This window comes from Phyllobates terribilis, unplaced genomic scaffold (assembly GCF_046119375.1).
Source record: "Phyllobates terribilis strain yellow unplaced genomic scaffold, ASM4611937v1 Scaffold_764__1_contigs__length_703092, whole genome shotgun sequence".
Lineage (NCBI taxonomy): Eukaryota > Metazoa > Chordata > Amphibia > Anura > Dendrobatidae > Phyllobates > Phyllobates terribilis.
In genome coordinates this window covers 404,021-419,201 of record NW_027363524.1, presented here as the reverse complement: position 1 = coordinate 419,201, position 15,181 = coordinate 404,021, and positions in this window count along the sequence as shown.

Genomic DNA, 15,181 nt, shown 5'->3' with positions numbered 1-15,181 from the left:
GTTAGCGGGCACGAAATACACCAAAGCTGACTCGCCCCCTGGGCCGTGGGGCACGCGGATCCGGGCGATAGGGAGACGATGGGGGTAGTAGTGGCGGCCCGATCCCGCGGCTCAGGGTGGTCAGACCAATGGTAGTCTGCTACGTGCTTCAGATGATGTCCGACTACGCCACCCGTGGATTTGCGGTCATTAGGTACCGCCACTGCAAGGCAGACCGCTGGGGCTGATGATGTGTGCAGCTGGGATGGTGTGATTCCCCACGGGAAGAGTGCGGCCCCAGGGCAGTGTAGTGGATGTAGGGGGTGATGGTGGTGAGAGTCCCAGTACCGGTAGTGCCGGAGGAGCGAAGGAGCACACGGACAACAAGTTACAGTCCAGGGTCTTTACTCACAGTTCGTTTGTTTCGGGTCACTTCCTTCGGCACTGACCGCCCGAGCCGTGCTGCGTCCACCAGGTGAGGGGCTCGGTCAACTCCCAGGCAGTTCAGGAGCATGGCACAGGACCCCCTTTAATCCTTTCTCTGGCCTGCCTCACCAGTGACCCGCTTTTGTCCAGCTGCCGTGGACCTGTGCGGTTAAACGTGGCCCCGTCCTCCGCTGTCCTATATGGTGCCTTCCTAGCAGGTTTGATGAGGTGTAGCACCAATAAATGATCACGACGACCGGTCTTTGGCTGAGGGTAGTTTCTCCTCCACCAACTTGGGATCCGGTACCCTTAATCTGCCTGACCCTTCACCCTGGATTCTCGTGGGTTCTTAGGGTCCCTTCCACCTTCTTGTTCCTGAGCCCTTCTGTTTCTCTCTCTCTTCTTCTCTTTCTCTGTTCCTTTCTGTTCCTTTCTCATGGAGCTGGGATGAGACTTAATCACAGCTCCCTTTCACCTCCTCTCTCTCTCTCCCTCGGCCTCTCTCTAGGCCCGCTCCAGAGTGGAGCTCCTACAGAGCCTCCACTCCCGGTCTTCTCCTCTGGTTGAACGAACCTAGATCTAAGATGGTGCCCACCTTTTATACCTCCCTCTGACCATGAGCCCAGGTGACCAGCAACCAATGAGCTCCTTCCTACGCTCAGGAACCAACCCCTATCTGCCCCTACAGCACTGGGTGTTCCACCCCCCTCCCCACTCCAGGCAGGGACATAGTCGGGCGTGCCTGCACTTCTGTCTAGTGGGAGCACCGTTGAGCTGTCCCTCGGAAATGGTGTGTGTGTGCTGTATGCAGCTAACTGAGCCCTGGTCCATACTCCATCCTTACCTGGGAGTGGAATATCACACCTCTGGTCTGAGGTGCAATACCCCTGTAGCGGCCGAACCCTCGGGGCGCTACATAGACATTTTTGCAAATTTATTAAAAAATAAAAACTGAAATATCATATGGTCATAAGTATTCAGACCCTTTGCTCAGACACTCATATTTAAGTCACATGCTGTCCATTTCCTTGTGATCCTCCTTGAGATGGTTCTACTTCTTCATTGGAGTCCAGCTGTGTTTAATTAAACTGATAGGACTTGATTTGAAAAGGCACACACCTGTCTGTATAAGACCTCACAGCTCACAGTGCATGTCAGACCAAATGAGAATCATGAGCTCAAAGGAACTGCCCAAGGAGCTCAGAGACAGAATTGTGGCAAGACACAGATCTGGCTAAGGTTGCAAATGAATTTCTGCATTACCCAAGGTTCCTAAAAGCAAAGTGGCCTCCATAATCTTTAAATGGAAGAAGTTTGGAACCATCAGAAGTCTTCCTAGACCTGGCCGTCCAGCCAAACAGAGCAATCATGGGAGAAGAGCCTTGGTGAGAAAGGTAAAGAAGAACCCCAAAATCACTGTGGCTGAGCTCCAGAGATGCAGTAGGGAGATGGGAGAAAGTTCCACAAAGTCAACTATCACTGTAGCCCTCCACCAGTTGGGCCTTTTTGGCAGAATGGCCCGATGGAAGCCTCTCCTCAGTGCAAGAAATATGAAAGCCTGCATAGAGTTTGCTGAAAAACACATGAAGGACTCCAGACTATGAGAAATAAGATTCTCTGGACCGATGAGACGAAGATAGAACTTTTTGGTGATAATTCTAAGCGGTATGTGTGGAGAAAACCAGGCACTGCTCATCACCTGCCCAATACAATCCCAACAGTGAAACATGGTGGTGGCAGCATCATGCTATGGGGGTCTTTTTCAGCTGCAGGGACATGACGACTGGTTGCAATTGAAGGAAACATGAATGTGGCCAAGTACAGAGATATCCTGGATGAAAACCTCTACCAGAGTGCTTTGGACCTCAGACTTGGCCGAAGGTTCACCTTCGAACAAGACAATGACCCTAAGCACACAGCTATAATGACAAAGGCGTGGCTTCAGAACAACTCTGTGACCATTCTTGACTGGTCCAGCCAGAGCTCTGGCCTAAACCCAATTGAGCATCTCTGGAGAGACCTGAAAATGGCTGTCTACTAACGTTCACCATCCAACCTGACAGAACTGGAGAAAGGAAGAATGGCAGAGGATCCCCAAATCCAGGTGTGAAAAACTTGTTGCATCATTCCCAAGAAGACTCATGGCTGTACTAGCTCAAAAGGGTGCTTCTACTCAATACCGAGCAAAGGGGCTGAATATTTATGACCATGTGATATTTCAGTTTTTCTTGTTTAATAAATTTGCAAAAATTTCTACATTTCTGTTTTTTTTTCAGTCAAGATGGAATGCAGAGTGCACTTTAATGAGAAAAAAAGGAACTTTTTAGAATTTACCAAATGGCTGCAATGAAACAAAGAGTGAAAAATTTAAAGGGGTCTGAATACTTTCTGTACCTACTGTATATTGTCCTCTATTTGGTTCTTCCTGAACCTTGGTATTTGGTGATTCTTCCTATGGTCAGAATGCACCTAGGTCTTTCTAGGGTCTCAACTGATGTAATATTACTTTTTCTTTCCTTAAAGGGAACCTGTGACATGAAAGAAGCTATTTTTCTGCATATATGGGGTTAATCTGCAGATTAATAGCGTTCTCAACCTGCCCAGCACTTAGACCCCTACTGTCATGAGGAAATGATCTTTATTCCTCCTTTTAGCATTCTGGTTTCAGTCACGGGCGGCGCCGGCGCGGGTTCAGTCACCGTTCTCTGTATAGAGAGCGGCGGCTGTAACCTCGTCCCCGGCAGTGATTGACAGCCGGCCCTACTGCTGAGCTGCTGTAAGTCAGTGCAGGGGGAGTGTTTGCTGCCACTTCTCACTATACACAGAGCGGTGACTGAATCCAATGGATGCCGGGAGAAATAAAGTTCAGAGCAGGGTTAATCTGGAGATTATCCCCATATCTGCAGTCTGATTGTGTTTTTTTCAGGTGACAGGTTCCCTTTAAGGAAAGAACCATTTTTTATTGTAGTTAATAATTCTTACATGCATGTAGTAATGTCTTTTTTTTTCTTAAATCTGCAGTGCAAGTGGGCCTAGCGAACAACTCTACGAGCATTCAGAAGGTATAATGAAATCTATGACTTTATATTTTATTGATTCCAAACTTTTTATAGGTTTTATAAAATGTACATATAAATAATAGCTTGACACCGGCAATAAAATCTAAAAGGGAATTTGTCGGCAGGTTTTACTACTCATCTGAGAGGAGCGTAATGTAGACAAATAGAAGCTGAATCCAACAATGTATCACTTAGATTACTGGGTGCAGCAGTTCTGACCCAATCAGAGCTTTTAGATTTAGAATGAAGCAGAGCTGAGAAAGCTGTCCCCACCCACACCAGGCTCTCCATGTTCAAAGTCCATAGACGGTGTGCTGCTTATCACAGCAGGGGGCGTTGCTGGACTAGTGTTGTCCAGCAATGTTAATCTCTTCATGATAAATCCTTGACAATTACTAAGCACGCACTTTGACAAATGACCAATCAGGCGGTGGCTGGTCACCGGGTCAGGTGAGTGCCAACCCACCAATCATGATCCGCCAGGTCACGGACATGCTCAGTTCGGCAAATCCTGGACTTAGATTCCACAAGCCTTGTCTCCTTCTGCAACCCAGGCTTAACATTGCTAGGCACAACTACCTGGGAGATAAACAGTGCTCGCGGACCAGCTAGTCGTTGGGGCTGACGGCGATTCTGAGACCATAGAAGGTCCTGGACCCATTTCGAATCCAGCACCAGACCGACACCTAACAGTAGTGTTATACATCAGTTGTGTAGGACAACCTGACAAACACTACACAACTGACGTATGACAACCTGACGAACACTACGTCAGTTGTGTAGTGTTTGTCAGGTTCTCATACGTCAGAAATTAATTTAATAGTCCATCGAAGTATGGTACCTTTTGAAGCAGTCTTTCATACACAGGCCAGGTTTGTCAGGGCAGTTGTCACATTGATAAATGGTGTCCTTGCGTATTCCACTTTTATAACACACTCGGCACCTCTTTTGTGACTTTCCTTTTTTTCCGCTGTGAGGGATCTGCCCTGGGAAATGCTGGCCTGGTACAATTCTCAGTCCTTCAATTCCGGAACTACTAGGGCCTGCTCCGTCACCGCTGCCAAATATCAGGGCCTTGATAACAGTCTCCTGGAAGTGAAGGTACGACGTAGAAGTCTGGCTTGCAAGTTGTGACAGAAGGAAAGCGTTGTGCATTGCCATCTGTACAATGTGCACGGCCAGCTTCTTATACCATACCTTGGCCTTTCTGAAAGCACTGTAGGGCTGGAGGACTTGATCTGAGAGATCAACTCCCCCCATGTACTTGTTGTACCCCACTACACAGTCTGGTTTGGCGACCTGTGTAGTGGAACCTCTTACAGAGCTGAGGGTGCTGCCATCACCATGTATGGTGGTCAACAAAAGGACATGCCTCTTGTCCTTGTACTTGACCATCAGCAGGTTGTCGCTACATTGGGCTATGCTCTCACTGTTATGATCTGCTACAGAGACTAAGGAAAGAGAGGAGATCTGTCCCTGCAATAGAACTAAACTAGATCCCTACGATGTAACGGGGAACCTGATCCTGCGATCAGACCCGCTAAAGTCCTAGGCTAGTCTGAACGCAGACCTATAGATGTGAGGGAGGGATCCCTACAAGATCTAGGGACTGGGAAAAGTTGGACACCCCCTAGCAGAAATAGTAGCAGTCAAAGACAAACACACAACAAAAAGCAAAGGGGTCAAAAGACCTAAACTAACAGAGAACGGCAACAGAGCAACAAGCTAGCTCAGCAGTAGTAAATACAAATGAAGTCCAGCAAAGCCAGGAGGGCGGAGCCGGTTTAAATAGGCAAAAATGGTCATGTGACCAGCAAACTAAAAAAAACCTAACAGGAGAGTTGTAACAGTACCCCCTCTTCTAAGAGGATCCTCCGGATACCCTAGGCCCAGGCTTACCAGGAAACCTCCTGTGAAACGCTCGGACAAGTCTGGGGGCAGAAACATCATCCGCCCTCACCCATGAGTTATCCTCAGGTCCGACACCCTTCCAAGCGACGAGATACTGCAAACTCCCTCTATACCGTCTAGAATTTAGGATGCGGGAAATTTCATATTCCCTGTCCTCCACCACCGGAGGAACAGTGGCAGAGGCGTCACCATCCGACACATCAGCTTTTTTCAACAGAGAAACATGAAACACCGGATTAATCCTCCAGGACGTAGGAACCTCCAGCCTAACAGCAGATTGGTTAACTATCTGAAGTACCTTAAAGGGCCCTACGAACTTGGGACCCAATTTTTTAGAAGGAATCCTCAATCGCAGATTCTTAGAGGACAACCAAACCATGTCACCAACAGCAAACAAAACCTCTTGCCGTTTCCTATCAAAGTACCTCTTAAATTTTTTGTTAGCCTCCTGAAGATTACCACGCACATCCGTCCAAACTCTCTCCAAATCACCAGAAAAACTCTCCTCCTCAGGCACAGCCGAAACCAATTTGGAAAATGACCCAAAAGACGGATGTCTCCCAGAACAACAAAAAAAAGGCGAACACCCAGCAGAAGAGGATGTATGGTTGTTAAGAGCAAATTCAGCAAGTGGCAGAAACTCAGACCACCCCTCTTGATTGTCTGCCACAAAACAACGCAAGAACTGCTCAACTTCCTGGTTCTTCCTTTCTGTCTGACCATTAGACTCAGGATGATATCCGGATGAAAACGACAAATGAACTCCCAACCTGTCACAAAAGGCACGCCAAAAACGAGCCACGAACTGAGGTCCCCTATCAGAAACAATGTCAGTAGGAACACCATGTAGTCTGACAATCTCCTTGACAAAGGCCTTAGCGAGTGTCTTAGCGCAAGGCAGTTTGATGAAGGGAACCAAGTGACACATCTTGCTAAAACGGTCCACGACCACCCAGATGACCGTGAAACCTTCAGAGGGAGGAAGGTCAGTAATAAAGTCCATAGCCAGATGTGTCCAAGGTGCACTAGGAACCTCCAGAGGGCAAAGCAACCCCGCAGCAGGAGCATGCGAAGACTTGGATCTTGCACACACAGTACATTGGCGCACCCACTTAATGACTTCCTTCTGCCATCCAGGCCACCAAAAACTGCGACCCACAAGTCTCTTGGTCTCAGAAATTCCTGGATGACCTGCCAACCGAGACTCATGACACTCAACAAACAAATCTCTCCTAAAGGTCCTAGGCACAAACCACCTCCCATGGGGAGTGTTAGATGGGGCATTCTCCTGTGCTTTAAGAATCTCATCCTCCAAAACGGAGTCCAAAGCAGCAATCACAACACCTTCTTGTAAAATGGTCTCCTCCTCCTCAACACCAACCATGGGAGAAAAGCTGCGAGACAAAGCATCCGCTTTAACATTCTTGGTACCCGGGATGTAAGTAACGGAAAAATTAAACCGCGAGAAAAAAAGTGCCCACCTAGCCTGACGGGCATTCAAGCGCTTGGCAGCATCAAGATAGATCAGATTTTTATGATCAGTGAAAACCTGAACGGGAAATTCAGCACCTTCCAAGAGGTGACGCCAGTGTTCAAATGCGAGTTTAATCGCCAGCAATTCCCGATTACCAATATCGTAATTAAGTTCAGTCTCGGAAAATTTTTTTGAAAAAAAGGCACAGGGATGTACTCCATCCTTGTTTTCCTGAGACAACACCGCACCAACCCCCACCGAAGAAGCATCAACCTCAACCAAAAACGGCTTAGTCACATCAGGCTGCATAAGGATGGGAGCAGAGGTGAACCTCTCCTTTAAAAACACAAAAGCTTCAATGGCCTCAGAAGTCCACTGAACCGCATTAGCACCTTTCCTGGTGAGATCGGTCAGCGGTTTGACAATAATAGAAAAATTTTTTATGAATTTTCTGTAATAATTGGCGAAACCCAAAAACCTCTGTATCGATTTCAAACCAATAGGCCTAGGCCATTCCTGTACAGCCTGAACTTTAACCGGGTCCATCTCAAAACCTTCACTGGAGACAATGTAGCCCAAAAAACTAATTCTCTGTACAGCGAACTCACATTTCTCCAGCTTAGCAAAAAACGAATTGTCCATTAATAACTGTAATACCTCACGTACGCTCCGCCAATGAGACTCCAGATCCGGTGAATAAATCAAAATGTCATCCAAATACACAACCACATCTTTGCCGATTAAAGGTCTAAGGATGTCATTAATAAGATTCTGAAAAAATGCTGGAGCATTGGTGAGACCAAAAGGCATAACCAGATTCTCAAAATGACCCACAGGAGTGTTAAAAGCAGTCTTCCATTCATCACCCTCCTTCATGCGCAACAAATTGTATGCCCCCCGGAGATCAATTTTAGAGAACCACTTGGCCCCCACTAACTGGTTAAATAAATCGGGAATCAATGGCAGTGGGTAAGGATTGCGTACAGTAAATTTATTAATCTCACGAAAGTCCAGACAAGGACGTAAACCGCCATCTTTTTTTTTCACAAAAAAAAAACCAACAGCCACAGGAGACTTGGAAGGCCTAATGTGACCAGCGGCCAAGCTTGTCTGTATGTATTCCTCCAAAGCCTTTCTCTCAGGAATAGCAAGATTAAATAAACGACTCTTAGGAAGAGTCGCTCCAGGGACAAATTCAATAGTACAATCATAGTCTCTATGGGGAGGCAAAACCTGCGACTCCTCCTTAGAAAAAACTCTCCAAAAATCCTGAATAGGTACAGGCAATTCCCCTCTATCCACAGCAGGACTTAATTTCATTGGTAGACCAATCCAGTACAGGATTGTGCAATTTTAACCAGGGTAACCCCAATATTACTGGAGAAGGCAAATTATCCAATACCACCAAATCCAAATTCTCTTGATGAATACCATTAATAGTGAGGGGAAATTCACAGACCTTGTGAGTAACACTCTTCAAGGGAGAGCCATCGACAGAAACCACAGCAATAGGGGATGACAAAGTTTTAGGTTCTAATCTAAGTTTTTCCAAGAATCCCCCCATCAATCACATTCAGAGTAGATCCACAATCCACAAATACCCGAAATTCAATTAATTCATCCTGAGCAGCAGTAGTGGCAGATAGGAATACCCCCTTAGAATTTAAACAGGCAATACGAGCATGACTGACCATTTTTTTTCTTTCTTCTTACGAAGCACGCAGCTCTTAATAAGATGACCAGAATTTCCGCAATAGAAACACAAGCCTTCAGAAAGTCGGCGGTCTTTTTCCTGAGAGCGGGTTGTCATCGCCCCAATTTCCATCGGCTCTCCATTGTCAGCACAGAACCTCTCAGGAGTCGAAGCTGACATAGCAGAGGATTTGCTCTCATTAACCCTTTCACGCAGTCTCCTGTCAACCCGTATAGCTAATTGCATTGCCTCCTGCAAGTTTCCAGGTGTGGGATAAGCAATCAGTAAATCCTTAACCCTTTCACCTAGGCCTGCCAGAAACAAGCTTTTCAAAGCTGAATCGTTCCTCCCCACCTGGGCAGACCACCGACGGAAGTGAGAACAATATTTTTCCACATTACCTGATCCCTGCCTCAAACGTCTTAATTCAGACTCAGCAGATGAGACACGATCAGGATCATCGTACAACAAACCCAAAGCAGAAAAAAAACTATCCACTGATCTAAAGCACGGATCACTAGGTTGGAGAGAGAAGGCCCATCCCTGAGGATCTTTGCGCAAAAGTGACATTATGATCCCTATGCGCTGTGATTCATCACCAGAGGATCCGGGTCTCAAACGAAAATATAATAGACAAGCATTTTTAAAAGAAAAAAAATCTTGTTGTTCGCCAAAAAATAGATCAGGCAGACGTACCTTTGGTTCCACAAAATGCGCTCCAGAACAGCTACTCACGTGTTGTTGGAGCTTGGTCACCTCCAGAAAGAGTCCCTGCAAGCGTTGAGCCAAATCTTGCACCAAGACCATGATGGAAAACTGGAGGTCTTTCCTTAGAAAAAATTTTTTTTTTTTTTTTATGGCTGGACTTACTGTTATGATCTGCTACAGAGACTAAGGAAAGAGAGGAGATTTGTCCCTACAATAGAACTAAACTAGATCCCTACGATGTAACGATCAGACCCGCTAAAGTCCTCGGCTAGTCTGAATGCAGACCTATAGATGTGAGGGAGGGATCCCTACAAGATCTAGGGACTGGGAAAAGTTGGACACCCATTAGCAGAAATAGTAGCAGTCAAAGACAAACACACAACAAAAAGCAAAGGTGTCAAAAGACCTAGCAAAACTAACAGAGAACGGCAACAGAGCAACAAGCTAGCGCAACAGTAGTAAATACAAATGAAGTCCAGCAAAGCCAGGAGGGCGGAGCCGAATTAAATAGGCAAAAATGGTCATGTGACCAGCAAACTAAAAAAAACCTAACAGGAGAGTTGTAACACTCACCCCTTCTGAGCAGCTGCCCAATTAGTGTCTTTGGGAGGCCTTTCTAATTTTTGCGGACAGTACCGCAGGCTGCAGTACGTCACGCAGAGAGGGACTTGAAGAGCGGGATACTTGTATATAAGTTATCCACAAAGAGGTGATAACCTTTATCCAGCAGTGGGTGCACCAAGTCCCACACAATTTTCCAACTCACTCCCAGAACGGGAGGCATTCAGGGGGTTCAATCCGGGAGTCCTTCCCTTCATAAACTCTAAACTTGTGAGTGTACCCTGAGGTACTCTGAAAAAGTTTATACAGCTTGATCCCGGACCTGGACCTCTTACTGGGCAGGTACTGCCGGAATCCAAGCCGCCTTTTAAAAGAGATTAAGGACTCATCCACGCAGATGTCCCTTTGGGGCACGTCCACTTCAGCAAACTTGTTGTTGAAGTGTTCGATGACCGGCCGAACTTTGAAAAGACGATCAAAGTTCGGGTCATCGCGTGCAGGACACCTTGCATTATCTTGGTAATGCAAGAACATGTGGATGGCCTGAAAGCGTCTCCAGATTATGGCCATTCGGAACACTGGAGTGTTATACAAAACGTCAGCACTCCAGTATTGCCGAAGCTCGGGCTTGTTCAGGATCCCCATAAGAAGGACCAGGCCCCAAAACTTCAGAGATGGGGGAGTGGGAAGAGGGGGATTGGGGTGGACGAGGGGAGATCAGAGATGGACTTACCAAAGGGTCAGCAGGACTGGAACAGAAGACCCGGAGCAGGAGACCGGGAGCCCGGAGCAGGAGACTGGGAGCACGACGCTGGAGACCGGGAGCGCGGAGCAGGAGACCGGGAGCCCAGAGCAGGAGTCCGGTACTGGAGCTGGAGACCAGAAACGAGAGAATTAACAGGGACACTGAAGTGAGGGAGATTGAGGTGGGAAGGGGGGTAAAAAGATGGGGGAGTGGGGAGAGGGGGATTGGGGTGGATGAGGGGAGATCAGAGATGGACTTACCAAGGGGTCAACAGGATCAGCAGCAGGACCGGAACAGGAGACGGAGCCCGGAGCAGGAGACCGGTGCTGTTGACCGGGAGCCCGGAACGAGAGCCCGGCGCTGGGAGCGGAGCTGGAGACTCGGACCGGAGCTGGAGACCGCTGCAGGACGCAGAAAAATAAATGGTGGTAAGGGGGGGTAAAAAGAGGGGGGAGGGGGGATTGGGGTGGATGAGTGGAGAACAGACTTACCAAAGTCTTCTCTGCAGGATCAGCAGCAGGATCGGCAGCAGGCTCTGGAGCAGGATACCCAGGACGCTGGAGCAGAAGATCCAGGAGCAGCAGCAGCAGCGACTGAAACAGGTGAGAAGATGGTCTTGTGGTGTCACAGAATATTCTGTGGCACTACAAGGCTCAGCACACACACATCAGATGTGACCGCTTTGTAGAAATCCTCACCAAGTGTGAGGGTCTGCAGGGTGGTCACAGGGTGATGATGGGGTGGTGACAGGTGGAGGTAGTCAGGTAATCTGATTGGAGCAATCAATGTCATCAATGATTGCTCCAATCAGAGTTCCTGAATACAGGTGACCGGGCGGTCACAGGGAGGTGTCACCTCTCTGTGACCCCCTGTGGTGCATGCTGTGCCCCAGCCATCTGATTGGTGACATTGATTGCACCAATCAGACATGGCTGTAGCAGAGAACGCACCACAGGGGGTCACAGAGAGGTGACACCTCCCTATGACAGCCTGTATTCAGGAGCTCTGATTGGAGCGATCGATGTCATCATCGATCGCTCCAATCACAGCAGTCTGGGGACTTTGATTACATTACAGGGGGTCATGGGGCAGTGACAGGCAGGTCACAAGCCGGTCACCGCCCCATGACCGCCCTGTTATCGCGCTGCGATCGATGTGATCGGCGATCGCACCGATCATAGCAGTCTGGGGCCAGGGCTGTGGTGTACTAGCAATAGCCTAGGATCGGTGCTCTTTGATCTGCAGCCTAGGATCGGTGCTCCTCTGTTTCCGGCAATCACATTGCCGGAAACAGTGAGAGATTCTGTAAAGGGGTGTAAAGGGGTTAACAGAGCATGGATCGGGGGTCGGCAATTAGTTTTCTCAAGGGCTCACATGAAATACTGTGACTGTAGTGCAGGGCTAAACCAACACACTGAAATTAAGAATATTAGTGGAAATATTAAGCAAAGTTATATTAATTTATACTGCTTAGTATTGATGAGAATTAAGTATGTTGATCCACAGCCACTATTAGGCAATGTGCCCACAATGCAGAAACGCTCCGGATTTTTCCTGAGCGTTTCTGCATCTCCTTGGCAGAAAAAGCTCATGCGGATTTTACATGCGTATTTTCAGCCCGGGACAAGCGTTTGTCACGCGTTTAGCACATGCGATTTCCCATGCGGGTTGTCAAGCGTTTTCTAAAAGATTTTGGCTTGGAAAAGTGCTTGACAACTTGGTCACACTATATAAATCCATGCAACCGTGTGACTAAGTTAGTTAAAAAAAAATAATAAAAATGGTAAAAACTATAAAAAAAAACATTATACTCACCTTCCGATGGCCCACGGTCTCCTTCTCCGGTCTCCCTGGTGGCCCGTGGTGGTGTAAAAGGACCTTCCATGATGTAATTTAGTCAGGTGACAGGTCACATGACCGCTGACGTTGACGAGCCACCGGGGAGCCAAGACACACCGGAGAGAAGACCGCAGGCCATCAGAAGGTGAGTATAATGTTTTTTTTAATTTTAATTTTTTTTTTACAGGTACTATGGTACCCGGGTCTGGATGAGAGTCTCCTCTTCTCCATCCGCACATTGAATTGCTTAATTTCCGCATGTGTACATGTAGTCATGCAGATATTATGCGAATCAATGCAAGTCAATGGCGGCAAAAACGCTGCGCTTACGCAAAATAGTTGGTAGTGCTGCGCTTTTTTCTGTAATAATAATCCGCAGCGGATATTTCCGCAGCATGTGCACAGCACATGTGGATTATCATTGGGGAACATTGCAGACCTCCTACCAAGCGTTTTTTAAGCGTAATTGCCGCTGCGGAAATGCTTAAAAAACGCATAGTGGGCACACAGCCCACTAGAGCTTATTTTATTGTGTTCTTACTAGGAGCAGCCAATCAAAACCATATGATTTATGAATTATTATAACGTCTCAAGCAGGGGCGGGCACTGAGACCAAAGGGTCCCTGTGCAAGAATTGTGTATGATCCCCCCTTCTTAAAGGGGACTTTCATTTTAATTATTTTTGTGCTCATCGGCTTGCGCTAGGGAAAAAAAATAATAAAATCAGAGTTACTCATTTTCACCTAGTCTAAAAATAATAAAATCAGAGTTACTCATTCTCACCTAGTCTAAAAATAATAAAATCAGAGTTACTCATTTTCACCTAGTCTAAAAATAATAAAATCAGAGTTACTCATTCTCACCTAGTCTAAAAATAATAAAATCAGAGTTACTCATTTTCACCTAGTCTAAAAATAATAAAATCAGAGTTACTCATTTTCACCTAGTCTAAAAATAATAAAATCAGAGTTACTCATTTTCACCTAGTCTAAAAATAATAAAATCAGAGTTACTCATTTTCACCTAGTCTAAAAATAATAAAATCAGAGTTACTCATTTTCACCTAGTCTAACAATAATAAAATCAGAGTTACTCATTTTCACCTAGTCTAAAAATAATAAAATCAGAGTTACTCATTTTCACCTAGTCTAAAAATAATAAAATCAGAGTTACTCATTTTCACCTAGTCTAAAAATAATAAAATCAGAGTTACTCATTTTCACCTAGTCTAAAAATAATAAAATCAGCGTTACTCATTTTCACCTAGTCTAAAAATAATAAAATCAGAGTTACTCATTTTCACCTAGTCTAAAAATAATAAAATCAGAGTTACTCATTTTCACCTGGTCTAAAAATAATAAAATCAGCGTTACTCATTTTCACCTAGTCTAAAAATAATAAAATCAGAGTTACTCATTTTCACCTAGTCTAAAAATAATAAAATCAGAGTTACTCATTTTCACCTAGTCTAAAAATAATAAAATCAGAGTTACTCATTTTCACCTAGTCTAAAAATAATAAAATAAGAGTTACTCATTTTCACCTAGTCTAAAAATAATAAAATCAGAGTTACTCATTTTCACCTAGTCTAAAAATAATAAAATCAGAGTTACTCATTTTCACCTAGTCTAAAAATAATAAAATCAGCGTTACTCATTTTCACCTAGTCTAAAAATAATAAAATCAGCGTTACTCATTTTCACCTAGTCTAAAAATAATAAAATCAGAGTTACTCATTTTCACCTAGTCTAAAAATAATAAAATCAGTTACTCATTTTCACCTGGTCTAAAAATAATAAAATCAGAGTTACTCATTTTCACCTAGTCTAAAAATAATAAAATCAGAGTTACTCATTTTCACCTAGTCTAAAAATAATAAAATCAGAGTTACTCATTCTCACCTAGTCTAAAAATAATAAAATCAGAGTTACTCATTTTCACCTAGTCTAAAAATAATAAAATCAGAGTTACTCATTTTCACCTAGTCTAAAAATAATAAAATCAGAGTTACTCATTTTCACCTAGTCTAAAAATAATAAAATCAGAGTTACTCATTCTCATCTAGTCTAAAAATAATAAAATCAGAGTTACTCATTTTCACCTGGTCTAAAAATAATAAAATCAGAGTTACTCATTTTCACCTAGTCTAAAAATAATAAAATCAGCGTTACTCATTTTCACCTAGTCTAAAAATAATAAAATCAGAGTTACTCATTTTCACCTGGTCTAAAAATAATAAAATCAGAGTTTCTCATTTTCACCTAGTCTAAAAATAATAAAATCAGCGTTACTCATTTTCACCTAGTCTAAAAATAATAAAATCAGATTTACTCATTTTCACCTGGTCTAAAAATAATAAAATCAGAGTTACTCATTTTCACCTAGTCTATTGATGTCTTTATGCTCCTGGCCTGTCCGTGTTTACAGGCTGCAGTGGTAATATCTCATGTGACCACTGTAGCCAATGATAGGGTCAGCAGCTTGTTCCATCTACCTTGGCATTACTGCTGAGCTCAGTCATTAAAAGGGTTTTCCTACAAACAAAAGTTAATTTTATAAATTGGCTGTGTCTGACCGTGTGCGGAACATGGTCTGATCATACCACAGCTCCTGGGCAGGGAAGGCTGCAAAAGACAATGCAGACATTCCAGCACGGGATCTCATAGGATTGATTCATTTTGTGAGGTAAAATATTTCACTGCCTGTGTTTAAACAATATTTTACCTCTCAAAATGAATCCTTTGTGATCCCCTGATGTAATGTCTGTATTGTCTTTGGCTTCCTCC